Source organism: Bidens hawaiensis, unplaced genomic scaffold (genome assembly GCF_021521415.1).
Source record: "Bidens hawaiensis isolate Kalapana, Puna unplaced genomic scaffold, B.hawaiensis_p1.1 tig00002572_1, whole genome shotgun sequence".
NCBI lineage: Eukaryota > Viridiplantae > Streptophyta > Magnoliopsida > Asterales > Asteraceae > Bidens > Bidens hawaiensis.
Genome location: NW_027491140.1, coordinates 3,166,702 through 3,182,135, shown reverse-complemented (window position 1 = coordinate 3,182,135; position 15,434 = coordinate 3,166,702). Strand labels below are relative to the sequence as shown.

General features: G+C 33.7%; 1 pseudogene across 1 annotated transcript; it reads right to left on the bottom strand.

Annotated features, from left to right (window-relative positions):
• Positions 1 to 2,359: 2,359 nt before the first annotated feature.
• Positions 2,360 to 6,196, bottom strand: LOC143620450 (microtubule-associated protein TORTIFOLIA1-like; annotated as a pseudogene). Its single transcript, XR_013151340.1, has 5 exons — positions 5,464 to 6,196; positions 4,690 to 4,881; positions 3,527 to 4,084; positions 2,765 to 3,310; positions 2,360 to 2,695 (listed from the first exon to the last, which is right to left on the bottom strand). The product of XR_013151340.1 is annotated as a microtubule-associated protein TORTIFOLIA1-like (transcript).
• Between the last annotated feature and the right edge of the window lie 9,238 nt (positions 6,197 to 15,434).

Genomic DNA, 15,434 nt, shown 5'->3' with positions numbered 1-15,434 from the left:
CATGACCATTAACTTTTTAAGTCACTTTTTCCTTCCACTTGTTATAAGCATCGTCGACTAACGATTGCTCCATCTCTTTAGAATAACGTGTGATGGTGGTGGATGGCTGTTTTATAATAAATGTGGTACTCTCTTCTCTGATGTACTTTGTATTATTGTGTCCTATTCTTGGAGTGATCCGAGATTAATCCATATGGGTGATGCCTGTTAGAAGAAGGGTGGCCTTTTGCAGGGATTGTAGTTAGGGGTGCAAATGAGCCGAGCTACTCGCGAGCTACTTGAGATCGGCTCGTTAAAAAGCTTGATCGAGCCGAGCTTAATCGAGCCCGAGCTTGAGCTTGAGCCTAAAAGTAAGCTCTTTTAACAAACGAGCCTGAGCCCGAGCTTCACTTATCGAGCTCGAGCCGGCTCGCGAGCCTAAACGAGCCTGTTATTTATATAATTTTTAAAAATATATATTTAATAATATTAATTAATATAAATAATGTTATGAAAAAATAAATAAAAATAACTCAATAATATATATTATTTTATACATAAAATCATAATAGAAAAAAATATATAAAAATAATTATAATTATATTAAAAAATAGTTGATATATAGAGTAAACGAGTCGAGCCCGAGCCGAGTTCGAGCTTGAAAATCTACTCACGAGCCGAGTTTGAGCTTTGAAAATAGAGCTCGAAACGAGCCGAGATCGAGCTCGAGCTCCGTGTAAGTTAAACGAGCCGAGCTCGGGCTCGGCTCGTTTGCACCCCTAATTGTAGTATGAAGAGAATTCTTCAGCACACTAAAATCTAGTGGATCTAGTTCTATATTCATGAAAAGTCAGGGTTGTAACATGTTATGAAACAAAGACAACTTACCCTAGTACTAATAAGAAAATAGTTAGATGCCTTAAAGGCCTATAAATATAAACGTCTTTCTATCGATATCTTAAAAAAAGAGGTATAAGTCATAAGGAAAGACTTTCGGTAACACTTATTCCAACAACAAGCACTCTTATGCATATCAACGGAAGACTTGCAACAATCAGGGATGGCAATGGGTCGGGTTTAGGTATTCCCAAACTCATACCTAGTTATAAAAGTACGTCCCAAACCCGTCGGGTTTTAATCGGGTAATTACCCGTCGGGTTTCCGGTTTTCCCATCGGGTTTCGGGTTTCCTATTGGGTTTTAATAAAATACACGTTGGGTATACTTGGCTCAAAACGCATCGGGTTTCTACCGGGTTTTGACAAAATATAACTAATCTATTACAAAGATGGTTACCACAAAGGTAAAATATCTCAAATAATTTGCATAAACAAGTTTCGGCAAATAATATATTTGGAATATAGTATATACATAATATAATAAGCTATATATGGTACATCGGGTATATTAGAAATCCCAAACCCGTCCCAAACCCGTCAAAAATTTCAAAGCTAATCCCAAACCCGTCCCAAACCCTAATGGGTCGGGTATTACCCGTCCCATTTATGTTGGGTTTCGGGTTTTCTCATCGGGTTCGGGTTTCATTGGCATCCCTAGCAACAATTCAACAAGAAAAAGGTCAGGTGGGAAAGGAGAAGCTCCAATAGGAATATAAGCTTGGTCTGTTCTGGGAGCATCGGTAGGTCGTGAGAAATATGATGCAATTGATCAGGGACTGCGTCTAAAAGACCAGATTTAAGCCCTCACCACCAAACAAAAAGAGCTCAATGTGAAGACCAGATTTAAGCCCTTGGTGATCGGGGAGAGTACAAGAGTCTGCCGTCTCTTTTAGAAATAATCATTTCCTTTTAGTATTATTGTTTTATTTGAAAGTACTTAAAATTATTTATAAAGACTATACCAAATGAGAGTCACTAGTCATCAACACCACACCGCTCATCACTCCACCCAAAATTAACAAATCAACACGCTCTGACCATGTATGGGCGGCCACCGGTTGTGCAAAGATAGTCGCTTTCCCTAGCCAGCTCAATTGCTAGAACAACGAATGCATACATATAGATCAAACCCATTTTACCTAGGTTCATAAGTTACTAGTTTACGCACCGTCCTTATCGCTTGTAATAACCTTTGAACCCTAATTAATCAAATCTAAAAGTTGTTATGAAACTATATATCACCTGATAATAACTTTTTTGAACCCTAATTAATCACATGTAGAATGTTACAAAGATAATAAAATACTTATAAATCTCTTTTTATAACACAAAAAAAAACATAAAATTGTTTCTGCCCCTGATTCTAAAATCCAAACTTACACAGGCAACAACTGTGTGTCTGATCACCAGACAAAAAAAAAACACACAAAACCAACCCACTCTGTATGGTTTGAAAAACAAATCAGACTTACATAAGCCTTGGGACTTCTATACAAATTGAGTAAATTTGTATCAAATATACCTATATCATTAACCGGAAAATAGCACGCCCAAGAAAATCATTGCTCTCGCGATTTTCTCCATAACTAGTCGTATAATACGCTCAAAGCAAAAAGATTATTGTTTTAGGAGCTGTTGCAGATTAATATCCCAGGATAATGCCAGCTGCAATAATACTTCATCTGGCATCAAACCTTCCCAGTTCTCAGGAAGATGAGCAGATGATGAAGCTTCACTCAAATTCGACAAAATCTGCAGTTTCAGTTCCACAGAGATTCCCAGAAAATCTTTTCCATTTTTGGTAATCATATCAAGCAACTGCAAACATAATCAAAGAAAAGGTTATTGAATATCATATGGGCATATGTTTGAATAAACATCTTATACCTGTTGAATCCAAGATAAACATATGTCAAACAAACTCGGTTCAAGAAGAAACTGTGCAACCGCACACAAAACTTCATTCGCCACGTTACCCGAGAGCCGATCAATCACAGGCCCGGTTTTATCCATTAGTTTCACAAGTGAAAAATCATCCCCACTAGACAAAGCTTCAACAAATGCCATATTAATATCCCAATTCTGCCCCCCTCTAATTGCTTCCAAAGTGGCTTCATCTTTTGATGCTTTCCAAACGCTTCTTGCAGACGGGCCATCTCCAAATCTAACAGGCCCAGCCCGTTTAGGCAGCCTGTTATTTACAGCCCATCTTGAGCTCGTTTGTGTGTTTGGGCCGTGTGTATGATGGTGAGAAAAACCGTTGTATTTGCCAAACGGGCTTTCAAAAGATTCTTGAAAGCCGTTATTGTAACAGCTTCTTAAAGTATTAACTGAAACCGACAAATTACGTGCCATGTCTTCAACCATTCTCTCGAGGCCGCACACTTGATTCTCTAGAGTTACCATACCGTCACGAGACCCGCCCTTAAAATCCTGTAAAAAACAAAAAAATGTTCAATTTAATATGTGAGGACCGCTATGGGCTTTTGGCCCGTTTACTTAAACACTTGTCAATTTGGGTTGTGTTTTATTTTAAGAGGGCCAAACGAGACGATAAGAAGAAAGTAGCTAAACAGGGCACGTGCCAAATGGGTCAAAACGGTTTGAAAATGACCCATTTGACCCAAGACAATTTTGGTCCGTTCATACCTGCAGCATGTTCATGAGACGAGCCTGCTGTCTCTCCAAGTGTAGTAACTGCCTCTGAATTCCCAACAAATTTCCAGTATTATCAAATTCCTGTCTTCTAGAAAGCGGGCCACCATTGGTTTGGCCTTTACTTTCCAAACTAGTGTCTTGCAAGTTAACCTGTCCATCGGGCTGATTTGGCTTCGACTTTTCTGCATCATTATCATCATTGACCTCTGGCTGGTCTTCATTTTGCAAAATGTTACATTTACTGTTGACTACGACTTCAACTTCACCTTTGAGTCTTTGAAAGAATTCAGGGTTCAATTCCTTGTCACTTAAAGGTGGGCCCTTCTTTTTCGTAACAGTTGACTTTTCGGATACATTTTGACCCTTTGTTTGACCCTCCTGAACTGGGGTCAAAACTCTTTTCTCATCCAGCTTTGGAAAGTCCTTTCTTGGCAACTTGTCTGACTCGGAATCTTGGCTTTGACCAGACGGTTTTTGATCTTCGTGATCTCCTACAATAAAGTTCCAAAGTTGCAGGGCCTCTGTAATACTATCTCTCACAGGCTTTATCTAAACAAGCCAAAAAACGTGTTACTTTATAGGTAGAGGATTCGGGTTGAGCAGATTAGATAACGGGCCAAAATGGGTCGTTTTAAACACGGGTCAAAACGACCCACAAACACTTTATTTTACTTTTAAATAATTACTGTGTTTCATATGATTAGAACTGAAAAATTACTACAATATAATAGCCTGCATTTATAAAGAAATTTAAAAGGTTTTATACCATCATATGGCAATAAACCCATTGACCTGTTCAACCCATTTGACCTGTTAAACATAAAACATTAAACATACAAAGCTTTTGTTTTTTTCTTTTATACTTTTTTTACTACAAATAAATTTCAGGGTATGCACAAAGGGCAGATATGTCAGAAAATGTGTGTAAGTGGTGAATGAAACATGATGATTTCAAATAAATATTATTCATTGTAGAATGGCCAACAAGTTCCAGCTTTCTCACCAAAATAGCATCTTTTATAGGTTTTTCTTTTTCAAACACTTGAGAGAAACAAATTTTATATAGTTATAGATAAACTTTAAAAAATCAGTAGCAGATATGAAAATGGAGTGAGTTTGATCAAATGCACAAATTAAATAACATAAAAACAAACCTTATCAAAGCGGCATGCCTCAAGTACTGTGATGGTAGAAGTCGGTTTTTCTCTGATCAAGTTGCTTGAATGCAAAGCCAAGACATTTAGCGTATCGGCAGCCGCCTTTCTAATCGACCAGTCAGAACTACAAAGACAGTCATGAATACTTTGAAGCAGTGGCTCCCAGAATTGTGGAGAAATAGCACCAACCTGCCACAAGTACATAAATTTTACACATAATACATAATGAGTATATCCTTATATTAAACTCTTATCTGAAGTCCAAATGACCTATTTACCCCTTCTATTAACCTTGTTTGAGGAAATTTTATTCACAGCTAAATAACAGAATTAATTCTCTATTGCAATAATTTCTTTATGAATACATATCAAGACATCTCAATTATCTCCATCTGGCAATCTGACTGGGACCCACAATCATAAAAATCCAACCTTTATTTCACTTCATTTCCATAAAATTTTAACAATTTCTATCATCATCATCATCGTACTCAGTATATCCCACCAATAGCAATGCTATGGTAGGGTCTGAGGAGGGTAAGATGTAGACAGCCTTACCTCTATCCCATAGGGATAGAGAGGCTGCTTCCGGTGAGACCCCCGGCTCGATAGTAGTTTTGAATCAAGCCTTGGACATAAGACACATAACACTCAATCATCGGGACACCGGCTGATTGGTGCATGTGCCCTTGTCTTTCGTTTTAATTTGAACCTAACTAACCTGCGAAATTTTAACAATTTCTACACATAAATAATTTGAACCTAACTAACCTGCGAAAGACTCGAAACCACAGGCAAAAGAGCAGCATTTGCCAAGAAATTAGGGCTGTTTAGGTACTTGTAGATCCTGCTACAAGTCTTCTGAAAAGCCAAAACAGGTGGATCAGAAGCCATGTCCACCATCTTAGCCATACACATTGCTGCACCAGATTGCACCCATTTGTTTGGCTCACTCATAGCCTCAAATAAAGGCTTCACAAACAAAGCCACCAAGCCCCCATTATTATTATTATTATTATTATTATTATTATTATTATTATTATCACCACTACCCTTCAAATACAAAGCCGAAAGATGGCCAATTGACTCACGGCAAGCATCTCGAACACCCGAATCGGAATCTTTAAGCCGTTTAACAATGTGGGTAAGGATTTTGGGCAAATGGGCAAATGGGTGGCCGTAGATTGGGTATGGATGGCGGCGACGGCGGAAAGCAGTCGGATTGCTTCTTTCTTGACGGGTGGTTTGTTGATGGTGGTGTCGCTGGTGGCGTCGTAAAGGGTGTTGAGGACGATTGTAATGGAGCCGGGTGAGAGGGTTGTTATTAGGGTTTGGAGATCTTGGACGGCGATGTGGTGGGTGTCTCGGTCGGAGAGTTTAGATAATGAATTCAAGATTTGATTTTTGAGTTGAACGGTGGCGAGATGAGTGGGTTTTGAGGACGGTGGTGTTGGGGGCTTTGTGGGTTTTAAGGGTTTGGTTGTCATGATGGTGGTGGTGCCGGAGATGGAGAGAATTTGCTTTTTAGTAGAATGAGTGGATGCCCAACGTGAAAGCAACTAAAACTAAACTAAACTAAACTGGAAAATGGGATGATTTTGAAATTGGAAATTGAAACCGCTAACCGCCCTTTTATTTTTTTATTATTATATATTTTTTTGGACGACTTATAATTTTATATGGATGCTATGCTACAAAAATCTAATTTCATATGGGTACTATAGTAGGATATGATATCAAAACTAGTATGTCATATCATACGGGCTGTGTGACTTTGTTACTGATTTCTGATTGTATTTGTTGTTTTTTTGTTTGTTAAGACATCGTATAATCAATTTGACTATATAACTTGACCCTTACACGACTAATCTGACCATCTTTTGTTTGCATACAAACTTATATGATATGTCCATTTTCCTTTGTTATACGGCTCGTATGGTACACCAATGGTGTTATAATAGTTTGTCACTTATGTTTGAATAGTTTCAGCTTATTTTATTGAGAGTATTTCATCTCATTTAAGTTAACATATTATTATGTTGTTTAAGGAAAAATATAAGGTTTCATATAAGGCACTCTGTTCCGTTCTCCTAATGGGCAATTGAATTTTGGGGATTCATTTTGTATTCCCAGTTTTCGGGGGCTCACTATTTAGCGTCTATATTCGTTTCTTGTATGTTTGTGAGTTGTATATATAAGAAAGATTAAAATATAAATAAAATATTAATTAATTGATTAGAGATATATACAGGGGATGAGGTATGAGGGTTTTAAAATATGAACACAAATCTAGAAATACATGAGATTTTTACTAAATCTTGTGAATAGGGATTAAATTCCAAAGTGAAGGCAGTGTATATAACAACATTTTGAAAATGAATATATTCATACTTATAAATCTCATTAACACATGTTCTTCAAATAGCTAGAAAACTCATTTAAAAATAGCTTGATCACAAATTGCTCCTAAATAGTTCGTATTACTTATTTTAAATTTGAGTCGATGACAAACAGTGACGAGTTCAATCGTTAAAAAAATCTCTGTTTTTTTCTTATACGTAGTAATATGTTAGAAAATATTACTCTTAGGAGAAAGATGTGATTATACAAACATCTATATTTATTGATTTAAACATTATATATAAAGTGATTATATAACTATCTAACCGTTATTTTTATCTTTCATGTATAAATGATATTTCATTTAATTTCATTAGGTTTTGATAAACACAGTATTTAAGATAGAAAGCTTATGTTTTAGTTATCGATCATTAAACACCCTAAACTCCAAACATGTATTAACATAGCTTTAAATTATTATGTCTAATTGTCTATCGGTCTATATATATATACACAACCACATTATCACATGTACCCCAATTTCTTGCCCCACTTACAATTATATTACATCATTAAGTTATTATGTGGTCATCAAACCGACATCCACAATAAAGCCTTCGAACTTTTTTTCTTTTTTTTTTAAATAAACTATATGTTGTGAAACAACGACCTATTAGCAAGATCCATACTCAATCCATATATAGAGATAATAAAGAGAAAGAAGACTGATTCTTATTGATGTCATAACCAAAAACAAGATACATTTATTTATAAGGACATTTACATTAATACGAAGATAATGAATAGATGGTGGTTATGCATGTGAAGAGTCACACTAATAAATAATTGTTCATAACACTCCCCTTTGACTATCCACATGATAGGAATACGCTTGGTAATGTTGCCTCATTAAAAACCTTGCTAGGAAAACCCATTGGGACAAAACCATAGCTAAGGGAAAAAGAGTGCAACGCGTATAATACCCTCCCCCCCCCCCCTCATTTATACGTCCTTCAAATGATGGGTTTTGATCTTCAGCGAAAGTCTAACTAAGTCTTTTGTAGTTAACAATTCACCGCTTGATCTTGTAGTGTAAAGTTCCTTATTTCGAGCAACGTTTTACTGTCTTCATGTATGACTTGTAGTGTCTCATCTTGTAAATAAGTGATATGAGATCCACGACTTTGCTATATTATATTCCCTGCACCAATACGACTAACCAAACCTTTTTTTACGGGTTAGTAAAATATAAACTTATATCTTTCATACCTTGCAGATATAAAAGTATTATGTTTAACTCATTTCGATGTTTCTTCACTGAAACAAATTATACCTTGTCAATGCTTAGTTGTGTATAACTAGTAAGAAATATTTCATCAATTGCGATAAATTATGGTACTATTTGACCAAGAATTTCTATTGATAATAAGGATAATTTGTTCTATATGAGATGAACTTTATCCATATTAAAATGTTTTAACATCTTCTAGATGAAATGATTGATATAAAATATCATTACTCAAATGCTCGACCCGCATACCATCTCTTTATGAGATACAATGCAATCATCACATGATATTGCTGATTTAATATTGAAATATTCAACACATGGATCGAATACATCATAATCATACCTCTCTTTCACGAGATATCACCGAGTTGATCATATCATTTCCAACTCGGATTTTGTAGTCCACTTATAATACTTGTTAATTTCATATAATAAATTTCTAGAGCTTTTAGTTTAAATGCTTCATGCACAAATAATCTGTCATGGACTTATGTTGACTTCTTATGTATACAAAATACTACTCAAGAGTTTTTACAATCCGTCATGGACTTCCTTCCATGTTAACCAATCATGTATACAAATTGACTCTTCTAGAGTTTCGCTTCTATTTACCATATCATATTCAAATATGTCATCCTTTATTATATAATTATCATATCATATTGTATCATTCTTGTACATGGTTTATTGAATATCATCATATGCTTATTGTACATAGTTTATTGAATATCACCATATGTTAATTAATGCATAGGAATTACATCCTTAAGATGTTTCATGCACTAAGCCTCGAATTTATATATTGCAATCATATCATTCTCGAGAACTTATTTGATATGATTTTGGCATTTTAAATACTTCAAGGATAAATTTCATTATCATAATATATATTATATGCATATCAATTCTCTCTTGTATTACTATATTAAATTTGTTGCATCCACCACTGGAGAATATATATTTTCATCGTTGTGCCATTAATTATGTCTTACCTTGCACAATTTTATTTTTATTATCACACTTTCGCACAAAGACTTTTTTGTATCTCATATATTTTACAACATTTAATTGTATGGACTACTTGTCCAAAAACTAGCAGATTCATGAGAGAATTCAGTTCTGCATCATTTGCATCTTTTCATTTTAGTCAATCATTTTAATATCTCATTTATCGGCAGAACTTAGTTTTTGATCCTCAGCGTTTTCATTATTTCAGGCGCTATACAAAATTATTAACAACGTCGATTTCTTTCGATTCCATATATATCTAGACATGATATAATTTATTGAGATCTCTTTTATTTTCAGGTACATGAGATTCTCTTCTAGAACAATCATGTTAATCGTCTCTTAAGGAGAATATTTCATTATACCTCGACTTGACCATTTTCATTCCTTGCTTCATTTTCGAGGATTTTTATTCTTTGAACCGAATAGTCTAGCACGCTTCAGGCGTGCCATAGACTCATCACCAATGTATGGTTATCCTTTTAATAACATATATTGGAGCACTAGCAGTTGTTACTTTGTGACTTAACTAGTCACTCTATTTAGGTCAGCGAATGCATCCGATAGTTAATTCGATAATTCTTGTGAATGAATTATCTTTTGAACTTCAAGTTTATATTTTTTAACTTGAGGATCAACATATTGATAATTCATTACAACTTTTTAATTTTCCAACTGCTCCTTATCTCCCCCTCATGTTGGAAATATTATTTTATTTAAGTAAAAATCAATATTGAGTCATAAACGAATCCCACGTTAATGACTCTAAATACATAAATACTTTTTCATATCCAACATATATTCCCAACCTTACTTGAGGTCTCATACTTGTGCATTGTGGTGGAGTAATTGCAATGTATATTGCACTTTTAAAACTACAAACGGGAAGTATTTGGTTCTTGACCGAAAACCAATTGTAATGGGGAGGATGTATTACCACTTATTGGTCTGCTGTGTTAATATAACATCATGTAAAAACACATGTTCCGACATACATATGAAATTTTTGCTCTCATGATTATTGGATTTGCAATCAATCGTAGACGTTTGTTCATCGTCTTCGACAAAAACAAAAAGATTTTGTGTAACAACATTCGTCACATGCACTTCAACATTTATTCCAATAATCATCATTAAAATGAGAATTAATATCACCATATTTATCAAAATAGTCTAGAATAATATGCTTGTTATCAGGTAAGTCACAAGTCACGCAAACTTCAGGTTGCGAATTTGATAACCATGTAGACGATGCATCGATTTCAAAACACTAAATGGTATCATGTTGGGATACACATATCCTTCTAGCATTTCCATAGTATATTAGAAATTTACACCCAACATAGTTGGTTAATGACTAATTTCTGTTTAGAGCAAACATTGTATGTTTAATTACCATGAAGAATCTTCTGGTTCTTCAATATTTTCACATCATCAATGACTCGGAATGGTCCAAACGGTCAAGCCAATTATTAAACAATCATGATCCATAAATTTCTAGTTTTTTGATCATATATGCTTACTTTCTCACCAGTTTTTGTTTAATACACGATATAATATCCAAGAGTTTAGTGCATTATTAGTTCGAAAATTCATGTTATCACTTTTCCCTATTACATTCTTGTGATCACTCCCTTAGTGTACCGCAACTTATGGTCACTTTTATTATTAATTTGGTTGATCTCATAATTAGGAGCGTCGTTATAATCTTGGTTGATATAATTATTCTCATGATCACCACTACCCGGTTGATCTCATTATAATCATGGTCACGATCACCATTACCCGGTTGATCTCATCATCATATTTATTTCAATGAATTAGAATCATTACAATTTCTCAATTAATTACATGATTTAAAATCATTACAATTTCCTCAATTCATTTATGATCACGACCTTTACAATGCTCGTTATATCATCACATTCACTTAAGGAATGGAAACTCATTTAGTAATAATGCTACTTTATGAGCATCTATAAAGTAAGGTAATTGAAAATATTTTTTTTATTCAACCATTTTCTTATAAATAATATTCTCATCACATAATATCAACTAATATGCAACTGTGATGGAGTAATGCTCATTGATTATTTTCCCCAAATCCTTCAACATAATGTAAGTTAATAATGAGCTTTAGGGAGTGTGACACAAGGGGTGCCATTTCTTTAAACTAAGTTGATATTTCACGAGATTATTATAAACACAAGTTAGTTTTTTTATTTCTTTATTCAATAAATAATCTATAACATATAAAAAACATAACATGTGAAGTTAAATCATGTGATTCCATAACCTCATATAAACAAGTTATATTCTTCTAACATCTGGAAAATACAAACTATTAAGTCACACATTCTATCATCATATAACATGTTGAAGATAATCATAAAATATGTTAGATGTAAAAAAGTCACATAAGTTATAATAATATCCTTAATTAAATTCCACTTGTGGTATTTTTCAATAAAAACCACTACATATTATTTCTAATATTAACTATTCATGATTTGCATTTATTATACTTTATCTTGTTTTTAAAATATGCGCAAATAGCCAATGAGTTTAACATATCAAAACAAACAAAGTGAATCAAACTATATAACTTTAAATCACATACAAATGATTTTATGCAATATCTAATTAGACAAAGATAGTGTGATGTTTTGTTCACTTAGATACAATTGGTTTTATACAATAACTAATATTCGCATATTTCTAGAAATTAAATAGATGCCGTGACAATATCAAACTATAATATTAATGATGCCGATAATTTTAATAATCCTCTTCTTAATCTCTAAATGCAATGTGTGTATCTAGACATGAGTATGTTCGTGTAAATGTGAAAAAGCTAATCAAATCTTACATGAGAAATTTAATATGATCAGGGAAATAATAAAGTAACACATATATAAACAAATTCCAAATTTTCTCTAACTAATCATAACTTAACATCATCATACCATATAAAAATTAACTTAACAAATAATTATACATCAATGTTGACCATAAATTTGTTTCCAACAAAAGTGTATAAAATGCTTAAAGAAAAAAAACATGAACAAGAAAACCAATCTAATAATGTTTTGTTAGGTAAACAAATGATAATAACAATAAGATATAACTTCATCATAGCATCTTACTAGTGCATACAAAAATCACAATTTACTAAAGTATTCATAATTCACATTCATACGTAATTTATTAACAATTATTCTAAACATAAGTAACATTACTTAAAACATTTGTATCTAAAAGTAATTACAAAATAATAATTATTGTTACTATTATTTAAGTTAATAAAATAATAAATCCACTATGGTCTTGGAAGACTTAGTGGCGGTCTCGCAACATATTTGGTCTGGTCATTATGGATACAATTTATCAATAATTTAGCATTTAATCACTTTAATTAAAAGTTATATTAGATCATCTTCCCAATCCAAATCAAGTTTCAAAAATAATTAGGGTGTGGGTGTTTAAAGATTTACCAGAACATGGAATGTGGATGGTCATACTCCAAAAAGTTTGCCTTAATTTCTCTGAGAAACATGTCCTGGTATGATGAAACTTTTTCTTCCGACGTTGCTTTGATCATTACCGTTACTAATTTCAAATTGGAGAACTTTTAACACTTATAACCAACTCATTGATCCCATTCAAATGTCTGATCGGTTGGTGATTGTTGGCTTTACAACTCCACGACTCCGGTACGAATCAAAATAGAAATTTAAATATAATAGGTTAAAATAATCTCATTTATGGTTGATCCATGTGTACTAAAACACATCTGAAATACATATTAGTAACCAAACAATATTTTACGGCCATGATAATTATTTCTTTTGTCATTATGTAGTGTTTGAAATTCAAATCAATTTATTAAGTTAAAAAAAAACAACAAGATGCTTATTATGTTTCTCCTTCATATGATATTAATAAACAATAGAGAGCTAAATAATTTGTTACCTGTTTCCCAACCATATGAGTGAAACTGATTGATGATTTTATATAATAATATGATGCACCTTATGATAATATGATCAAATTTCAAAAGCAACTCGTGCTGATAACATGTTGTGAAACAACGACATATTAGCAAGATCCATACTTAATTCATACACATATAGAGATGATAAAGAGAAAGAAGATTAATTCTTATTGATGTCATAACCAAATACAAGATGCCTTTATTTATAAGGACATTTACATTAATACAAGGATAATGAATAGATGATGGTTATGCATGTGGAGAGTCACACTAATAAATAATTGTTCATAACACTATATATAATTTCAGTATAATCGAAAATTGTATTTTTTTTAGAAAATGTATCATTTTGATATTACCATTTATTATTTCTTTTAATATATCAATGAGTTTTGAAATGTTTGTGGGTATTTTAACAAGTAAAACAAAGTATGTTCAATGATAAAATAAATAAGATGGAATTTAAAAATTATAGAAATGATTATATATGAAATTTGAAGTTTGATTGGCTATATATATATATATATGATATTGACTGTATATAGACAGGGGTGGATCTAGGTAATCGGGTGCGGGTTCACGGGAACCCACTGAGTTTTGGATTTTATATAAAACGCCTATATAAAATATGAGAGTGAACTCACGTATAAATTGTGAGTGAACCCATAAGCAAAGTTGAACCATGGTCTAATGGTAAACACCTTGCTTTGTCATTGCAAGAACCCAGGTTCAATTCCCACTTCTAGCAGTTTCTTTTATTTTTTAGGACTGGTTACTTAATCATTGGTGTTTGTATCTTGCTATCTTATGCTTGGCCCAAGTTCAAAAGTTGTGGCATTCATTTGATTAGCTAAAATATGTTTACTTTGCACAAAATAATCAACACAATTTGAATAATTGCTATATATGATGTTCGGTTTATTTGTACATATATTAGTGTTCTAACTTAGTCGTTTTATTCGTGTAGTTTAGGAACTTTGTTACTTCACACGTGTTTATTGTGTTTCAGGTCACAGGTACTTAATGCGCTTAATTTGGACCTGTACGAGCACGGGATGGAAACCCGGGATGTCCAGACGCGAACCGAGACATTTATTCAGACCGGCTGAGTGAAGTGACCCATCGCATAGCGCGACGGGTGTTGAAGGTGGGGCATCGCGCTACGCGATGCCCTTTAATTATTTATTCTATGTTGACTTTTGGTCCATCGCGCTACGCGATGGTCCCCATAATCGTGAAAGTTAGGGTTTTTCATTTATATCTCGTTGTGATGACCCTAAAGGGTATCATTGAGTTTCCAAGCGATTTTTAGAGCAGCAAGGAGGAGAACCATTGATCCCAATCATCTCAAGGCCTCATATATGTGCTATAACATTATAACCGAAGCCCGAGAGATGCCGAGACGCGGCTAGATCCTTCGAGTCATACCCGGGATGTATAGTTTGTAATCTTTCAGTTTATTTCTCATGTACTAGAATAACTAATTGTAATTGTCTTTGTGTTAATCTATGAGTATTGATGTTTAGTATGTTCAAACAATCAGTCGGTTTAGGTTTATTTCGATTAGAATTATTAGGTTGTCGATTGCTATAATATTTGCTCGTAGGATTGTTTTAACCTGTTAATTGCAAGAAAGCATACGTTTGCCCTTAGTTGAGTCACACTGGCAGGGACTGTTTGATAACCAGTGCCGTGTGTTAGCGAGCGTGGATGCCTAAGGTTTAACTGGTTAGTCTGTAGTTGACATAAGATAGTTGATCTGTTAAGTAGCATGAGATTGCTGTTTGACTGCTTACTTGGATTCCTGGGTGTGATTTGCTTTGTTTGTTTGATTGAATCTTGATTACTTGTTTGATTATTATAAAACCAAATTGTTTGCTAGTGTGATCAGCACTCTGAAATAGTTTACTTCATAATGTTAGGAATTAGTTTAACATTACAATGACCGCATACTCCTCGTGGTTCGACACCCTACTTACCCTAGCTTGCTTAGGTGATTAGGACACTGATTTAATTGATTTTTACTAGATAGCGACAGTCTAGCATCAAAATGGCGCCGTTGCCGGGGAGTTAGTGCGCTTAGTGTTTTTGTGTTAATTGATTTCTTTG